The 16,306-nt window shown below is 47.1% G+C and overlaps 1 pseudogene; it reads right to left on the minus strand.

Annotated features, from left to right (window-relative positions):
* Positions 1–4,463: 4,463 nt before the first annotated feature.
* LOC112869944 (sperm-associated antigen 11A-like) lies at positions 4,464–8,455 on the minus strand (annotated as a pseudogene).
* Positions 8,456–16,306: the final 7,851 nt, after the last annotated feature.

The following is a 16,306-nucleotide window of genomic DNA, read 5'->3' on the forward strand; positions in this document are numbered from 1 at the left end:
CTCCTCTCCCTCCCTCCCTCTCCTCTCCCTCCCTCCCTCTCCCTCCCTCTCCCTCTCCTCTCCCTCTCCCTCCCTCTCCCTCTCCCCTCCCTCCCTCCCTCTCCCCCTCCCTCCTCCCTCTCCCTCTCCCTCCCTCCCTCTCCTCTCCCTCCCTCTCCTCTCCCTCCCTCCCTCTCCCTCTCCTCTCCCTCCCTCCCTCCCTCTCCCTCTCCCTCCCTCCCTCTCCCTCCCTCTCCCTCTCCCTCTCCCTCTCCCTCCCTCTCCCTCTCCCCCTCCCTCCCTCCCTCTCCCCCTCCCTCCCTCCCTCTCCCTCTCCCTCCTCCCTCTCCCTCTCCCTCCCTCTCCCTCTCCCTCCCTCCTCTCCCTCTCCCTCTCCCTCCCTCCCTCCCTCTCCCTCTCCTCCCTCTCCCCTCCCTCCCTCCCTCTCCCCCTCCCTCCCTCCCTCTCCCTCTCCCTCCCTCCCTCTCCCTCTCCCTCCCTCTCCCTCTCCCTCCCTCCTCTCCCTCTCCTCTCCCTCCCTCCCTCCCTCTCCCTCTCCTCTCCCTCTCCCTCTCCCTCCCTCTCCCTCTCCCTCTCCCTCTCCCTCTCCCTCCCTCCCTCTCCCTCTCCCTCCCTCTCCCTCTCCCTCCCTCCCTCTCCCTCTCCCTCTCCCTCCCTCCCTCCCTCTCCTCTCCCTCCCTCTCCCTCTCCCTCTCCCTCCCTCTCCCTCTCCCTCTCCCTCTCCCTCCCTCTCCCTCTCCCTCTCCCTCCCTCCCTCTCCCCCTCCTCCCTCCCTCTCCCTCTCCTCCCTCCCTCTCCCTCTCCCTCCCTCTCCCTCTCCTCCTCCCTCTCCCTCTCCCTCTCCCTCCCTCCCTCCCTCTCCCTCTCCCTCCCTCTCCCTCTCCCTCTCCCTCTCCCTCCCTCCCTCCCTCCCTCTCCTCCTCTCCCCTCTCCCTCTCCCTCCTCCCTCCCTCCCTCCCTCTCCCTCCCTCTCTCCCTCCTCCCTCTCCTCCCTCCCCTCTCCTCCCTCTCCCTCCCTCCCCTCTCCTCTCCTTCTCCCTCCCTCTCCCTCTCCCTCCCTCTCCCTCTCCCTCCCTCTCCCTCTCCCTCTCCCTCTCCCTCTCCCTCTCCCTCCCTCTCCTCTCCCTCTCCCTCTCCCTCCCTCTCCCTCTCCCTCTCCCTCCCTCCCTCTCCCTCTCCCTCCCTCCCTCTCCCTCCCTCTCCCTCTCCCTCTCCCTCTCCCTCCCTCTCCCTCTCCCCTCCCTCCCTCCCTCTCCCCCTCCCTCCCTCCCTCTCCCTCTCCCTCCCTCCCTCTCCCTCTCCCTCCCTCTCCCTCTCCCTCCCTCCCTCTCCCTCTCCCTCTCCCTCCCTCCCTCCCTCTCCCTCTCCCTCCTCTCCCTCTCCTCTCCCTCCTCCCTCTCCTCTCCTTCTCCCTCTCCCTCTCCCTCCGTCTCCTCTCCTCCCTCTCCCTCCGTCTCCCTCTCCCTCCCTCTCCCTCTCCCTCTCTCTCCCACCCCCTCCTTCCCCTACCCTGCTCACACTCTCTCTCTCCCCTCTCAAAAAAAAAACACACAAAAAAACCCTGCCAAGTATAAAACACTGGACCCTGTTCAGCACAGGGCTGGTCCCTCTGCCTTCCGCTGGCTCCCTGGGGCCCCCAACCACCAGGAAACTCAGTTCCCCCTTGTGTGGATAGAGGGTTCATGCTTCCAACACCAGTTTCACCAAGAGAAAAGGCATGCCAATGTCTTGGGTCTGCCCACGCCTCCTTTAGGCTGCCCCTGGCTCTGTGATGCAGGTGCCTCAGAGCAAGGCCGGGGCAGGTGAATCCCCAGGTTGCAATCGATCTGGGACCCAGAGGCAGGATGCAGTGAAGTCCAGCACCCCTTTCTATTTGTATGTGCACTTACAGTCCTACCTGAGTGGCTCCTATAAACCCTGGGGGAGGCAGTCTCGGAGCAGGCCTCCCACAGACCTGCAGTGGCACTCTAGGGCAGAAATGCATGAGGCACTATAATTACTTAATGCCAAGAAATGCAGGCTAGAAGTGTTGGTAATCCAGGCTCCCTTTGTTCTCAGCTGGGGTTGGATTCCCACCTGCTGCTTTGTTGGAGCAGCTCAGACCCCTGATCAAACCGGGTTTGCTCTCGCCTTGAGGGCGGCGGCGGCGCGCCCTCTAGTGGTCAGTCCTGGTATCGACAGGCTGCCTGCCTTGCCAAGGCCGGTTCTGGCTTTGCGAAATAGCGTTTGGTGGGGGGGTCACATCATCTTAGAACGATTCCAGAGCTCTTTAGGAGAGTGTACAACTGGGCAATTTCAGAAAGTACCATGGAGATGAGGCAGTTTGTTCAACATTTCAGAGGCCCACCTGGGGCTCCACGCTGAGGATGCAGAGCCTGCTTGGGATTCTCTCTCCCCCTCTCTGTGCTCCTCCCCTTCTGGGGCTTTCTCTCTCTCTCTCTCTCTCTCTCTCTCTCAAAATAAATAAATTAAAAAAAAAAAAAAAAGATAACATTTTTCACACCGAAGGCCAGACCAGGCCCAATGTCCACTAGAAAATGTTTCCATTAGGAAAATGTTAACAGCCCGGTTTAGGGCTTTGGGCAATCCCCCTGCTGGCCAGTCCTGGACTCGTCTGTGGGTTCCCATCAGGCTCTGCGGTGACAATACTGCAGAGGAAGTTAGGGGAGGTGGGTCCTCTGTCCTTGCTTCACTTGATGGAGACCCCGCACCCCAGGATCATGGGTGAAGTAACAATTCTACCCTCAGACACGGGTGAGATGTGATGGGGTCTCAGAGGTCTATGGCAGCTCCCTTATTTTATTTTTGAGGGAAAGGAGACCAAGAAAAGAAACTAGCTGGCTAATGGTACTTGCTCAGTGCGTGGGGTGGAACCAGACCCCAGTTCCCCAGTGTTCTGGGCACTGGCCCGTTCCTTCATTTATGTATTTATTATTTGGGTGCTCTCTGGTGGCCAAGTTTTGGGCACAGAGTGATGGTGCTCTTGGCAGAGTGCGTCTTCTGAAGCATGAAGCTTTGCTGTGTTTCACGGGAGCAAAATCTAACTGTGGAGTCCACATCCTTCCTAGGCAGGCATTGACACCGGGCCTGGAAAAGGTTCTCAGCTCCCTGGGGAGGAAGGGGGCTGCAGTCCCCCCTGAGTCAAGAGATGCCTGTAGTCAAGAGAGGTTCCAGAAGTCTGTCTGGTGAGTTTAGAAGAGCCTGGGGAGAGGCCCGAGGCATTACATGAAATGTTCATGGGAACTTGACTGGGGAATCGAGACAAGAACCCCTAAGTTTATTTTCCAGGCGACTCTTCAAGTTCTGTGTATTCATGAGCAGACTGGATTCAGGCTGTGAGCAGGAAATCCCAAACAAGGGAACTTGTTAAGCTATTAGCCTGGAAAAGCTTGGCACAGGGTCTCCTACACCAGCACATTTGTCTTTATTATCTTCTGACATTTCCTGCCTGTAATTAATAGTCACTACTCTCCGGATGGCTGGCTCAGAGATGTGGTATAGACAACGCATGTGAGCAGGATCCAGAGAAGAGTGAAGGGCTATGAGTTGTAGGAATCTTCGCGTACAGAAGCTCTACCTTGCCGCAGGTGCTCAGAAATAGGTTCTTTAGAAGTAACACGGCGCAGTGAGCGTTTGCTGGGCTGGGCATGTCAGAATCCCTCTTAGGAAATGCCGACCTGGGCAATCTGCTTAACCTTCTGGCTTTCATTTCCCTTCCATCCCCCAAATGGAGCTGCTCATATGTAACTCCGTAAGGTTGTTGGTTAATCAAGTGGGATAACCTAAGGGTAAGTGTTGAGTTTAGTTCTTGCAAACTAAACTCCTATTTACATATCACCTGTTGTGATTATTACTTGAGATTAGGAGAAGGGGATGAGGCTTGTCAGGACCTGGGAATATGTAAGTTGAGGCAGGTGCTGGGTTTGATGAGAAAGCACATGGCCTTTGGTGGGAAAGAGGCCAGTAGGTTGACTGCATTCCTGTCCCTCTGAGGATGAGATCAGTTTGGAGCATGGTTTCTGGTTCACCCTTGTCTGTGGGTCAGTGAGAGACACTCCCAGGAAGAGAAGCAGGAGGTATGCTAGGACAAATTTCTGAGACTCTTTAAGAAAAAAACAAGAGAAGGTAAAGTGGACAAGATTTTAGGAAAGTTCTTTTATCAGACCTTCACCCTTGCTGCTGGATTCATTCAACAAACTTTTATTTTTTTTAAATTTTTTTTTCAACGCTTATTTATTTTTGGGACAGAGAGAGACAGAGCATGAACGGGCGAGGGGCAGAGAGAGAGGGAGACACAGAATCGGAAACAGGCTCCAGGCTCCGAGCCATCAGCCCAGAGCCCGACGCGGGGCTCGAACTCACGGACCGCGAGATCGTGACCTGGCTGAAGTCGGACGCTTAACCGACTGTGCCACCCAGGCGCCCCCAACAAACTTTTATGGAGCACCTTCGATAAGCCACACATACTTCTGAGCCCTTGAGATACTTCAAGAGCCCTCCTGCCTTCCAGAAGCTGACACATGATGTCTCAGGGTTCTCTTTTTTTGCCACCCATCTCCGGTTTATTACTTATTTCTGCCTCTGTACTTGGTACACAGCACCTGTTCCAGGGATTGGAGCAGATCTCAGCCTTTTTCTCACCAAAATGGCAGAAAAAAAGTCCGCAGGTTCCGTGTTGTGTAAGGCAGATAACATCTCTAATTCCAGGTGGAATATCCCCTAGTGATAAATGGAATAGACATGGAATTCATATAAGCCAGAGAATAAAAGAATACCCCAGCCCACAGCCCAACCCTGAATATTTACTGTATTTTTCCAAAGTGAAGTGTCTTTGGACAAATGCCAGTTTAATGGAGTTTTGGTTTCTTAGCTTTTTTTTTCTTTTTAAATTTTTTTTTTCAACGTTTATTTATTTTTGGGACAGAGAGAGACAGAGCATGAACGGGGGAGGGGCAGAGAGAGAGGGAGACACAGAATCGGAAACAGGCTCCAGGCTCCGAGCCATCAGCCCAGAGCCTGACGCGGGGCTCGAACTCACGGACCGCGAGATCGTGACCTGGCTGAAGTCGGACGCTTAACCGACTGAGCCACCCAGGCGCCCCTGGTTTCTTAGCTTTAAAACAGGAACAGTCTACCTACACCTCGGAATGTTTCCAGGAGGGTGTGTGTTTTATCCTCTATTCTTATAAAAGGGCTCTCAAGCTTCCTGGTGACAGATAGGAGTAGCACATTCGGAGAAAGGAAAGGAAGCTTCAGAAAACAGAGTGGAATAATGGAGGCATGGGTCTTGGCCTCTCGGAAGAGCAGAATAGTTCTGATGCTCAGCTTGTGGCCCCGTTTTTAGTTTTGTATTTTCCAAGGAAAAAAAAGGAAAGAAAGCCTTTTTCTTCACCATGACTTGTGAACTTGTGCATCCAGCACCACCACCCGGTATGGAAAGTTTTTTCTCTTTGTCACAAGAAAAACAAATTGTGTGTGCGGTGAGGGATGTTAACTAGGCTTCTGGCGGTGGTCATTTCACAACATATATAAACAAGGACTCATTGTACTGTACACCCGAAACTCGTATCACATCACGTATCAATTGTATCTCAATAAAAAAAGAAGGAAGCACTTCTTATTTGGGAATGAGTGGTTGAAGGAAAGTTCTTATTAGATACTACTTGTCATGACTAAAAAAACCAAACAAAACCCACAACATGCCCGCAGTGTTGCACGATTTACAAATCAGCCTGGTGCAATATCTCAGCAACAATGGGGGCCCACCCCACGACCCCGTGTCGCCTCAGCTCTGTCGTGGCGAAGAGAGGGGCCCCACATCAGTGAAGGTTAGAAGAACCATGGGCCTAGGGAGCCGGAGATGTGCATTCTAGTCTCACCTGCTCCAGGAACTGATTATTTCTCCCAGGAGTGTGTGCTTGACCAGCTCTGTGTCAGTGTCGTCATGGAGAACAGGCCCCCGGCGAAGCAGGAGGGACACTGGCATGGGTGTGAGTGACGGCCCAGACCGTAGCTGGTGAGGGCACAGCCACACACTGTGGCTTTCCTGGGTGCTCGCTTTCCCCTCCCTGTGGAGTGCAGTCCTGCCACGGAAGATCCACAGTCCCTTCCAGCTGTGAATTCATGTGGCTGCCATTTCCTTCTGGAAACCTTCCCCAGACTGCAGCGAATGCTTCCAGTTCGTATCAGAGCAAAGGTGCCCCTTTGTCTTGTGTGACAGGACCCGTACTGTGCAGGGAGGATCCAAACATCCAGAGCTGAGCCCCAGGGGGCGCACCTGCACCCACTAACAACCCACCGACACAGCAGCCCTCCACACGGACACCCATCCATGGGATTCCTGCCCTACCTTCCCTGGTCCCCTCTACTAGCCTGGAGCAGCCTTCTGCACTGGCCAGGAGACGTTTACCTGAGTTAACTTGGACCAGACAGAAGAGAACAGCAAAAAGAAAGAGGACCTTCACGTTCCGAGGTTCCCTCGGCTCTCCCACCTCTCCTGTGCAGGAAAGCAAAGCCGATGAAACAGCGGAGTGGAGGGGAGAGGACACAAAAATGGGACATTTATAGGTTTGGGGGAACGATGCTTATCAGGAATGAGCACATTTATCTGGTCTACTGAGTAAAGCTGCGGGCAGAGGGTACTGGATACTGTTGCTTTCTGCCTAAAAATAGACAGGCCTCTTGGTATTGGGAGAAGCGGGGCTTGACCAATGACCTGGCGCACCGAGGGTGCCTGGAAAGAGAATCACGAGTGGCGAGCGGTTACTAGGTAGCAGGTGCTGCGCGGGGTGACAGAGGTGGGGATGTGCGAACGCGTTTCCTGCCTCTGAGAAGCTTTGGTCTGGGCGGTATGGACGCGCGAGTTGGACACACGAATGCACTCCCAGGCGTATCCCCAACAGACGCAGCCCCGTGTGCACCGAGAGACGCGTTCGAGAGCGTTCAGTGTAGCCTCGTCATTGCAACTGTCGACAGAAGACAACCCAAATAGTGTATTACGTCGCAGGAATAAAGCGAATACTGCATTCCCTCACAGCGACGGGCGTACAACAGCCACAGATGATTACAACATGGATGTGCCTCACAAACGTGCTGAATGAAAAAAAATTAAGCCAGATACCACGTACGGTATTGTTGTTTTAAATGGGGCAAGTCTAACTGATGTATTAAAAGTCGGGAAGTTGTCTACCCTGGGTAAAGAGGGTAGACTCTTTTCTCATTCCGTGAAGCTGTCTTGACTTGAAGAGCAAGCAGCCTAGGGGCACCCGGGGGGCTCAGTCGGTTAAGCATCTGACTCTTGATACAGGCTCGGGTCATGATCTCAAGGTTTGTGAGTTCCAGCCCCGCATCGGGCTGTGGCTGTGTGCCAACAGCACGGGGCCTGCCTGGGATTCTCTCTCTCCGTCTCTCTCTCTCTGCCCCTCCCTCCTCCCCTTTCTCTCTCTCTCTCTCTCTCTCTCTCTCTCTCTCTCTCTCTCTCTCAAACAAATAAACTTAAAAAAAAGAGGGGGCAGCCTAGCAGGAGACACAGGGACTCCCCCCACTGCAGATGGCTGTACTGGCCTGTGCGGGGAGGCTGTGCCTCACCTGAGGCGAGTCTTTATAAGGAGGATGGCATTAGAGGCGGCCCTGAAGGGCAGCTCTCCACACAGCTTTTTGTAACTGATGATGCTAAAATGTCCAGTTACCGCAGCTACTAATTCTTTTTTTTCTTTTTAATGCTTTTTTGGAATCCTCAACATTAAAAAAAAAGCTTTTTTTTAATGTTTATTGATTTTTGAAAGAGAGAGAGAAAGATAGAGTGTGAATGGGGGAGGGGCAGAGAGAGAGGGAGTCACAGAATCCGAAGCAGGCTCCAGGCTCTGAGCTGTCGGCACAGAGCCTGACGCGGGGCTTGAACTCACCAACTACAAGACCATGACCTGAACTGAAGTCGGACGCTTAACTGACTGAGCCCCGCGCCGACCCCCCCACCCCCACCCCAGGCATCCCTGCAACCACTCATTCTGCACCTACTGACTTAGGTCCCAGTATCACTTGGGTTTATTTCCCTTAAAATTCACTTACCAAGAAATGAAAATGAAGTCTTCCCATCTTCTCCCCCCTCCCAGGCTTTCATGACAGCCGTTACCAGTTTCTTCTCCACCCTTCCAGAGATGTTGCATGTATTGCATAAACAGAGATGCGTCTATATGCCCCTTCTTGGATAAACATCGTGACAGACTATACTTTTTACTCTGCACTTGCCTTTTCTATATGATGTACCTTGGAGATTTTTTTTTAACTAGGTGTGTGGAGAGTTTCCTGATTTTTTTTATAACAGCTGCATGTATGATTTCTTTTAGGTGGCCTCCCACCTGACTTAAGCCATTCACCACAATATCTGAACATGCATCTTACTCAGAAAATGGATTTTGACGAGAAGTCAGGTGGTGGCCTGGGACTTCTGGACGTGAGCAAGGGTACCAGTGAGCCATGCAGGTGCACAGAAGAGGTGAGGACCCGGAGGTCACTTTGGACATTCCAGAACTAGAAAGATTAAGCAAAGACAGTATAGTGGGTCCTGACAAAGGATACCCTGATTCACTGGCCTTTCTGTACCTTGTAAAAACACCTATGAAAATAGGAGTTAAGGAGGAATTATTTGGGAACTAAAAGGTCCTTTTCTCTCTTTGCCAACAAAAGGGTCACCCTATAGCTGACTGAATGAAGCAATCATGAAAGAGATACCAAGATGGGTATGTGTGAGGGTCAAACATAAATAAGAAATCTGTCAAAAATCTGTAATACTTTTTCTCTGGAGCATTTGTTCTGAACACATCTCTGGATTTTCCCATTGTAAAAAAAGCACAAGCATCTCAATTCGACCCTTGAGAAGACTGGCTTCCACACTAAGAACACAGGCTAAGTTGAAGACTTCCAATGAATGATCGTAATTCTGAATCCACCTCTGTGGATGGACAAAGTGTAGCTACAAGATACAAGAATTACTGTTTAATACAGATTCTATCATGTATATATCCAAATGTATGGGTCATTTTTTAAAAGTCACCTTGGTAGGTGAAACCATGAAAAGTATGTTTTCTTTTTGCTGTTGAGGTTTACCTGATTTAGAAAAGATTTAAGGTACGTGTATGGTATATTTTTTCTAGCAGCCCGGCCAGCTTTCAAATTGCCGTGAAATTATAGTTTGGAAATTGTTTTCTGTATAGTTCAGAACTTTTATGAGCTATGTTGGACAGTTAGCTCATTTTGGAGAGAAATAAATGAATGGTATCAGAGTTTATTACCCACCTTTTCCTTTATATGTAGATCTGTTTTTTCCAAGTCACAGACTCGGATGCAACCTCTAAGGAAGAATTTCGTGAATAGCGTTGGAGAATCAGGCATGCCATTCCAACAGAAGACCAACTAGAAAATCAAGCTCATTGAACAATCTCATTAATCTGGTCATAGGCTCATTGGTTCTTATAATCACAGGGTTGAAAGGAAGTGAAGGTCAGTTTGTCCCAATACAGAAGATAATTATTCTGGCGTGCATGGTACCCACATTATAGAAGATGGCCTTAAGGACAGATGAAAGTTGCTCATGGGTTTGAAAACATTTGAAAGTGGTAAAACATTTTTATCTATTAAAAAAAAAGCCTTGATACAATTGCACAATGATTAGACAAACCATCAAATATAAAAATGGGCAGAGAACTTGAATAAACATTTCTCCAGAGAGGAAAGTGCGAATGTCCAACAAACACATGAAAAATGCTCACTGTCATTAATCATTAGGGAAACGCAATCCGAACCACAGAGACACCACTTCCCATGCACTAGGATGGCCACTGAAAATAATAATAACAATAATAATAATGATAACCATGGCAAAGTGGTGTTGCTTCCTGACGAGTCGTAGAGTTTTGATTTACCATTTCAGTCTATTTCACGAAACAAAGTACTAGATAGAATTCGGCCAGGAATCCCATCCATCTGCCATCCAGGTGACTCTGAAATAGGGTTCCACTGCTCTCGAATAGTGAGTGATGCTGTTTACTCTTTGCACTGACTTATTTATCCCATGAGAGTGTAAGCTTCATTCAGGCAAGGTTTTGTGTGGTTGGTTCTTTATTTTTAGGACCTAGAACGGCGTTGTCATACAATAGAAGCTCAGTGAATTGCTGTTGAATGAATTCACACATTTTCCAGGAGAGAGAGAATTGAAGTCAACACAAAGTGTAAGAAAAAAAACTACAAAATAAAGATATGGGAATATTATTGGGAAGACTAAGCAAGACAGCCGTTTCAGGAAAAGATTCACTGCAGGAATCAGATGACATTTCTGTCTCATATATTGAAAAAAAAAAACAAAAAGCCTTAGCATCTACTAATTAGAAGCAAGGGTCTCTAGGGACCAAACAAGGTGAAATAGAATGGCAGGCTAAGATGAAAAAAAAAAAAATGAATTGGAAGAGTAAAGAATAGTTTATGGTGGTGACGCAAAGTTGATACTTTGGAAGTTGAATTAATGGTGTGAGAGTCAAATGTGAGTTGGCTTTCCAGGCAGAGGGGGAAAAAAGACACAGGCAGGAAAGCTATCAGAGGAGATGAGGCACCACAGAAAGGCAAATGGGCCGACCTCATGGCTATGTGATCCCTGAAAGGAAAACAGAAATTTTTCAAAGAAGAAATTATGTGGAATGGTAACTATGGGAGGTTGGAGGGAGGGAGAAATGGGGGTTAATTAATGATCAATTGGTATGAAGTTTTAGTTAAGCACGATAAATCAACTCTAGAGATCTGCTGTACAACGTTATACCTAGAGTCAACATTAATGTACTCTTAAAATTTGTTGAGAGGCATGTGAAGTGTTCTTATGACAATATAATATATAATTAAAATTTTTTTTAACTTATGTTTTTAATGTTTATTTTTGCAAGAGACAGAGCACGCAAGCAGGAGAGGGGCAGAGAGAGAGAGAGAGAGAGAGAGAGAGAGAGAGAATCCCAAGCAGGATCTGTTCTGTCAGCATGGAGCCTACATGGGGTTCAAACTCATGAACCATGAGATCATGACCTGAGCCAAAACCAAGAGTCAGGCGCCTAACTGATTGAGCCACAGGCACCCCTGATTAAAAGATTTTTAAAGGCAAATTAATTTTTAGTGAGAAATGTATGGGGGAAACCAGCAGAATGAAGTGACCCTTACTGAATTATTATTGCATGCTTGCTTAGCCCTGGGCTCAATGTTTTATTCCCTAACAATTGTTAGTGTCTCATCGTCAAGTTCTTTCCTGCCTCAGTACATTTACAATTGATTTTGACCATATGGTTCACCACTTTTCATAGCTTTATTTTTAAAATTAAAAAAAAAATTCTTGATATTTTTATTTAAAAATATTTTAATTCCAGTATAGTTAACATATAGTGTTATAATAGTTTCATGTACAGGTGATTCAGCAATCCCATATGTTCATCGTGATAAGTGAACTCTTAATTCCTTTGCCTATTTGTCCCATCCCCCCACCCACCTTCCCCTTCTTTAAAAGAACTAATGTTAAAATACAATTTTAAAATTGTTTATGAATTAGAAAATTATCAGAATAAGCCAGTTAGTAGGGCTTACAAATTTTTCAGATGAAATGAGAATTGCAGTATTTAAATAAGATGTTTGAGGAATAAAGGAAAAAAAAAAAAACTACAAAAAAGCAGGCATCCTGCAAAAGAACAAAAACAGACCTGCCTCGTGTATTTTAGTCCACACTAGATGTCAGACGGGGAAAGACACCTTTGAGATTTTAAGGGAAAAATTGTGTTGAAAGGATTTGGTTTCATGGCTGATTATCTTGCGTGGGAAAAGGAGAAAATCACCCTGAAATATTCAGGGAGTCAGAAAATACTTCATCCAAATGCTGGTCCTGAAAAGATGATAAAATTTACGTTTGTTTCCATACTACTTTGCCTTTTTTTTCCCCAAGAAGAATGGCAGATGTCAGTTTCTTCCTTTCAATTTGCTGTGTTCAGACCCACGTTCATATGTCCTGGGGGCCAAAGCATGGCTGTGCCCTTTAAAGGTCAAGACTCTATGTCTTTGCAATTCTGTGGATTCCAGAAGTTCCATCCCCTAGCAAAGAGCAGATAGCAGTTGGCTGATTCACCTTCCCCTCTCAAAGTTGTACTTATGTTCGTACTTATTGTTTCCTTGGACCAGACAGGCTCCTTACCTTTATAGAAGCATTTCTTCCTCTCCATGTGTCTGTTTAATCATGTACTGTAATTCATGTCCTCCTTTTTATTCCTGGAGATATAAAACAGAATTTTCAGCCTCCACTATCCCAGTGGGATCATCTCATGCTCCCCTAAAAGCAATAGGGGAGTGTCTTGATTGTCCGATTTGGGATCACTGTTCATCAGAGGCCTCACCAAGTGCCTGGTTTCCAACTACTTGAATGTCAACCCAGCCCTTGGGTTTAGACCAAGGGAAAAAATAAGTGGGGTCTCCACCACCCGATTTGGTCTGGGGTAGTTGTTCTTATTCTTTGGTTAATGATTCTTACCACAGTGTCCCCTTGAAGTGATATACCCACTGACTTCCTCTTATCCAAGAATCCTCATGGGCTCTTCCTCACGAGTCTTCCTTTTGTCTTTATTCCTGTAGCTTCAAATAAAGAGAAAAGATGATTGATAAGCATCACCAGCCTCCTTTCCTTCTGGCACTAGCAACCCCTTTGGGGATTTATTTCCATTGTCCTAAATCAATTATTTACTTACTTCCTATGATCCTCTATATTAGAGCCCTCTGTGCAGCTAACAATCTCAGATCCTTGGCTAAGACAGGGAGAACATTCGTCATTTTCCCAGAGTCCTACACCAAACTCTCCTCTTGTTGACTTCATAGGTCTTTTTTTCTTTTCCAGGCCCATCATAAATTCATCACAGGAGAGAGACCAACCTCCTGCAATCACGTCTTTGTCTACTGAGGTACTGTACTTGAGTAACTTACAGAAATAGCTCTCGGTTTCCCTTCATGTGAACATTCTAATTTTAACCTTTGTTCTTAAAAATACAGTTCATTGATTGTCACAAAGAGCTTGGGTTTAGAAGGACATGTTTGCCCCCTGTACTCATCAGGAGTTGCACAAAACGTCAACACAATTATTGACTAGAGTCGGGACTAGAATCCAAGTATCAGCATTCCTGGTGAGTGTGACTTCCTCTGCTCGCACACCCACGTCTGTTGGCATCTGGGACTCACAGAGTCACATGCCTTTGTAAGGAAAGTGCCTTTCCCCAGAGCTTGAGCCCCTGTCCTGGCCAGTGTCCATCTTTCTGAGGTTGTGGCCAAGAAGACATTCTGAGAAACAAAGGTGTGTTCTCTTAGAAATGTCAGTGTCGTGTAAGACAAAAAAAAAAAAAAGCCCACACTTGGACTTTTCTGGCTTGAAGCGAACTCGGTTAGCAACCTGGATATGTTGTCTGATCGCCATTTGGGCTGGATCACTTAACTTTCTATGCTTATTTTGTCTTAAATGAAATAGGAATCATAACGTGCCCGTTACAGGTGCCTTGGATAGATAGGTAGGAGGCAGCAGTGACTTCTCGAAGGATGTTCTCAGAGCCCCCAGAGAAAAGAAGAGCAGAGTGGAGGCAAATCACAGAGGGGGTCCATAGGAAGCAGACAGAAGGGGGAAAACAGGCTGACACTTCCCTGCTCTCCTGAAAGCCTCATGCCTAACTGCAGCGTCCACTGCCTGGCTGGCTCAGTCGGTAGAGCACGAGAGATGCATTTAGACCTAACAGAGACATTTTTTCAGACCCCTCTGCCTCCCACCTGGGCTTGATGTCATTTCCCCGCCGCCAGGATACAGCCCTATCCCTGCTGTCCTCATAGGTAATGCTAATGTTAGTCATCTGACCTCTGGGAATTGTTTTGATCTATCAAGAAAGAGGCAGACACGGTGTTAATGATCTCAGTTTCCCTTCATTTGGACATACTAATTTTAATTTTTGTTTTTACAACAAGGGGACTCCCTGGGTCCAGTAAGGTACTTTCCTGTAACCCAAGAGATAAACTGAGTCAGTCCAAACCTGCAAGGTGTAGTGACCACCGCCCGCGTGGACAGGTAGAAAAAACTAGGTGTGGCTGTTATTAAAGTCAAGGAAGCGAAATGGGGATTTGATTGACTGAGCCTGTCTACCTGGCCCCCACCCCAGCAGACCAGGGGTATGGAGGAGAAAATAGATTCCTCCACCGAAGGGTCACCCCGGGGGGATGGATGGGTCACAGGGATCAAAGCTCTCAGAAGGTCCGGAGGTGCAGTGGGAGGCAGGACACTGTGTGTGGAAGGTGGGCGTGGAGGGCAGACATGGAGGCAGCCAGGCGTGGTATGACTGGCCCTGTAAGGACCTAAAGCAATTTCTGGCTAACAGGTCTCTTCCCACCAGGGGTACAGCTGGTGTCCATAAAGCCTCCCATCCTCAGGGTCCTGCATTAAGCAGACTTCTGCGAAAAGAACAAAGCAAGCGTAACTGACAGAGCTGCTGACTGGAACTTGCCTTGAGGGGCCACGGGGCTCATTCGTTGTCTCCAAGGGGGACTGTAAAAATTACCGCACTTGGTAGAAAAATATCAGTTGTGACCTTATTCTTCTGAATCCCAAGATCTCTTTGGGTAACATGCTTGAATGTTTTATAGTCTTAATACCCAGAAGTTCTTTCTTATGTTAGATTTAGGACTTTCTTGATGCAACGTCTTTGCCTACAATCAAAGTATGCCTTTGTTTATATACATACATATTTATCCTTAGGCATATTTATTTTTCTTTTTGAATGCATATTTAAAATTTAAGAATTATGCAGTAACTTGATGGGGTATTTCATTTTATTTTTTTAATTTTTAAAAAAAAAATTTTTTTTAACATTTATTTATTTTTGGGACAGAGAGAGACAGAGCATGAACGGGGGAGGGGCAGAGAGAGAGGGAGACACAGAATCGGAAGCAGGCTCCAGGCTCTGAGCCATCAGCCCGGAGCCCGACGCGGGGCTCAAACTCATGGACCGCGAGATCGTGACCTGAGCTGAAGTCGGACGCTTAACCGACTGAGCCACCCAGGCGCCCCTTGACGGGGTATTTTCAAAGACAAAGTAATTAAAAATCTCCAATAATCTTCACATTGGAAACTAAAATCTTTTTTTTTTCTTTCAGACATACTTTGGCTAATTAATTTTACATCAGATATATGAAAATTTGTATCTTGTATTTTCCAAGATAGAAAATTGCCTTGAAATCTTTATCTTATGCATTTTATGTTTTTTATTTGCTTTTATGTTTATTATACCTAAGGGATATATAACATACCTTAAGTAGATACACCGTAGTTTGATAAGTGCTCTAGTTTGAAATTTAGATTTATTTAAAAATTTTCTCAAAAGATTTTTGTTATTTCTTGAGAACAATTACCTTTTCTCAACTGAGATAAGAACACTCACCATGAGACTTACTCCTATTAAGAAATGTTTAAGCACACAATACAGTATTTTAACCACAGGCACAATGTTGTACAGCAGATCTTTAGGACTTACTCATTTTGCATAACTATAACTTTGCACCCATTGAAGAGTCCGTTGTTTCTGAGAAGCAGAATAACTGAGTCACTGAGTCAATGGCAATGCTTCCGGGTTTGTATGTAAGTACTAGTTTTCACCATACATGCCCTGTCCCTGAGTATCAGCCTCGTGTGAGTGTGTCTGTGTGTGAATTAAGTATGGAATACATTTATCTGGAAAGAAGTCTGGAAAAGCAGCATTCTGGGAGGAGATCTATGTGCCACTCTATGCACCGCTGGGAATTCGGTGGTCTACATGAGCTGTGGAATCTTTATCGTAACCCAGCTGGAACCCAGACACAACAATCTCGCAAAGGATTTTTTTTTTAATTTTTTAATGTTTATTTATTTTTGAAAGAGAGAGACAGAGTGCGAGCAGGGGAGGGGCAGAGACAGAAGGAGACACGGAATCCAAAGCGGGCTCTGGGCTCTGAGCTGTCAGCACAGAGCCCCACGGGGGGCTTGAACTCATGAACCGAGATCATGACCTGAGCTGAAGTTGGACACTCAACTGACTGAGCCTCCCAAGTGCTCCAAAGGATTTTTTTTGAGGACATAGCATCTCCTTTCTTTGTTTTCATGTTTTATTGAGATATCATTGACATCAGAAATGATGATCTTTTTTTCTCCCTCTTTCTAGTTTTGAGACATAAGTGATACAGAGCACTGTGTAAATTTAAGGTGTACAGCATAATGATCTGACTTGCATATGCC

Source organism: Puma concolor, chromosome B1 (genome assembly GCF_028749965.1).
Source record: "Puma concolor isolate L17-30 chromosome B1, mPumCon1.1.hap2, whole genome shotgun sequence".
In the NCBI taxonomy this organism is placed as follows: Eukaryota; Metazoa; Chordata; class Mammalia; order Carnivora; family Felidae; genus Puma; species Puma concolor.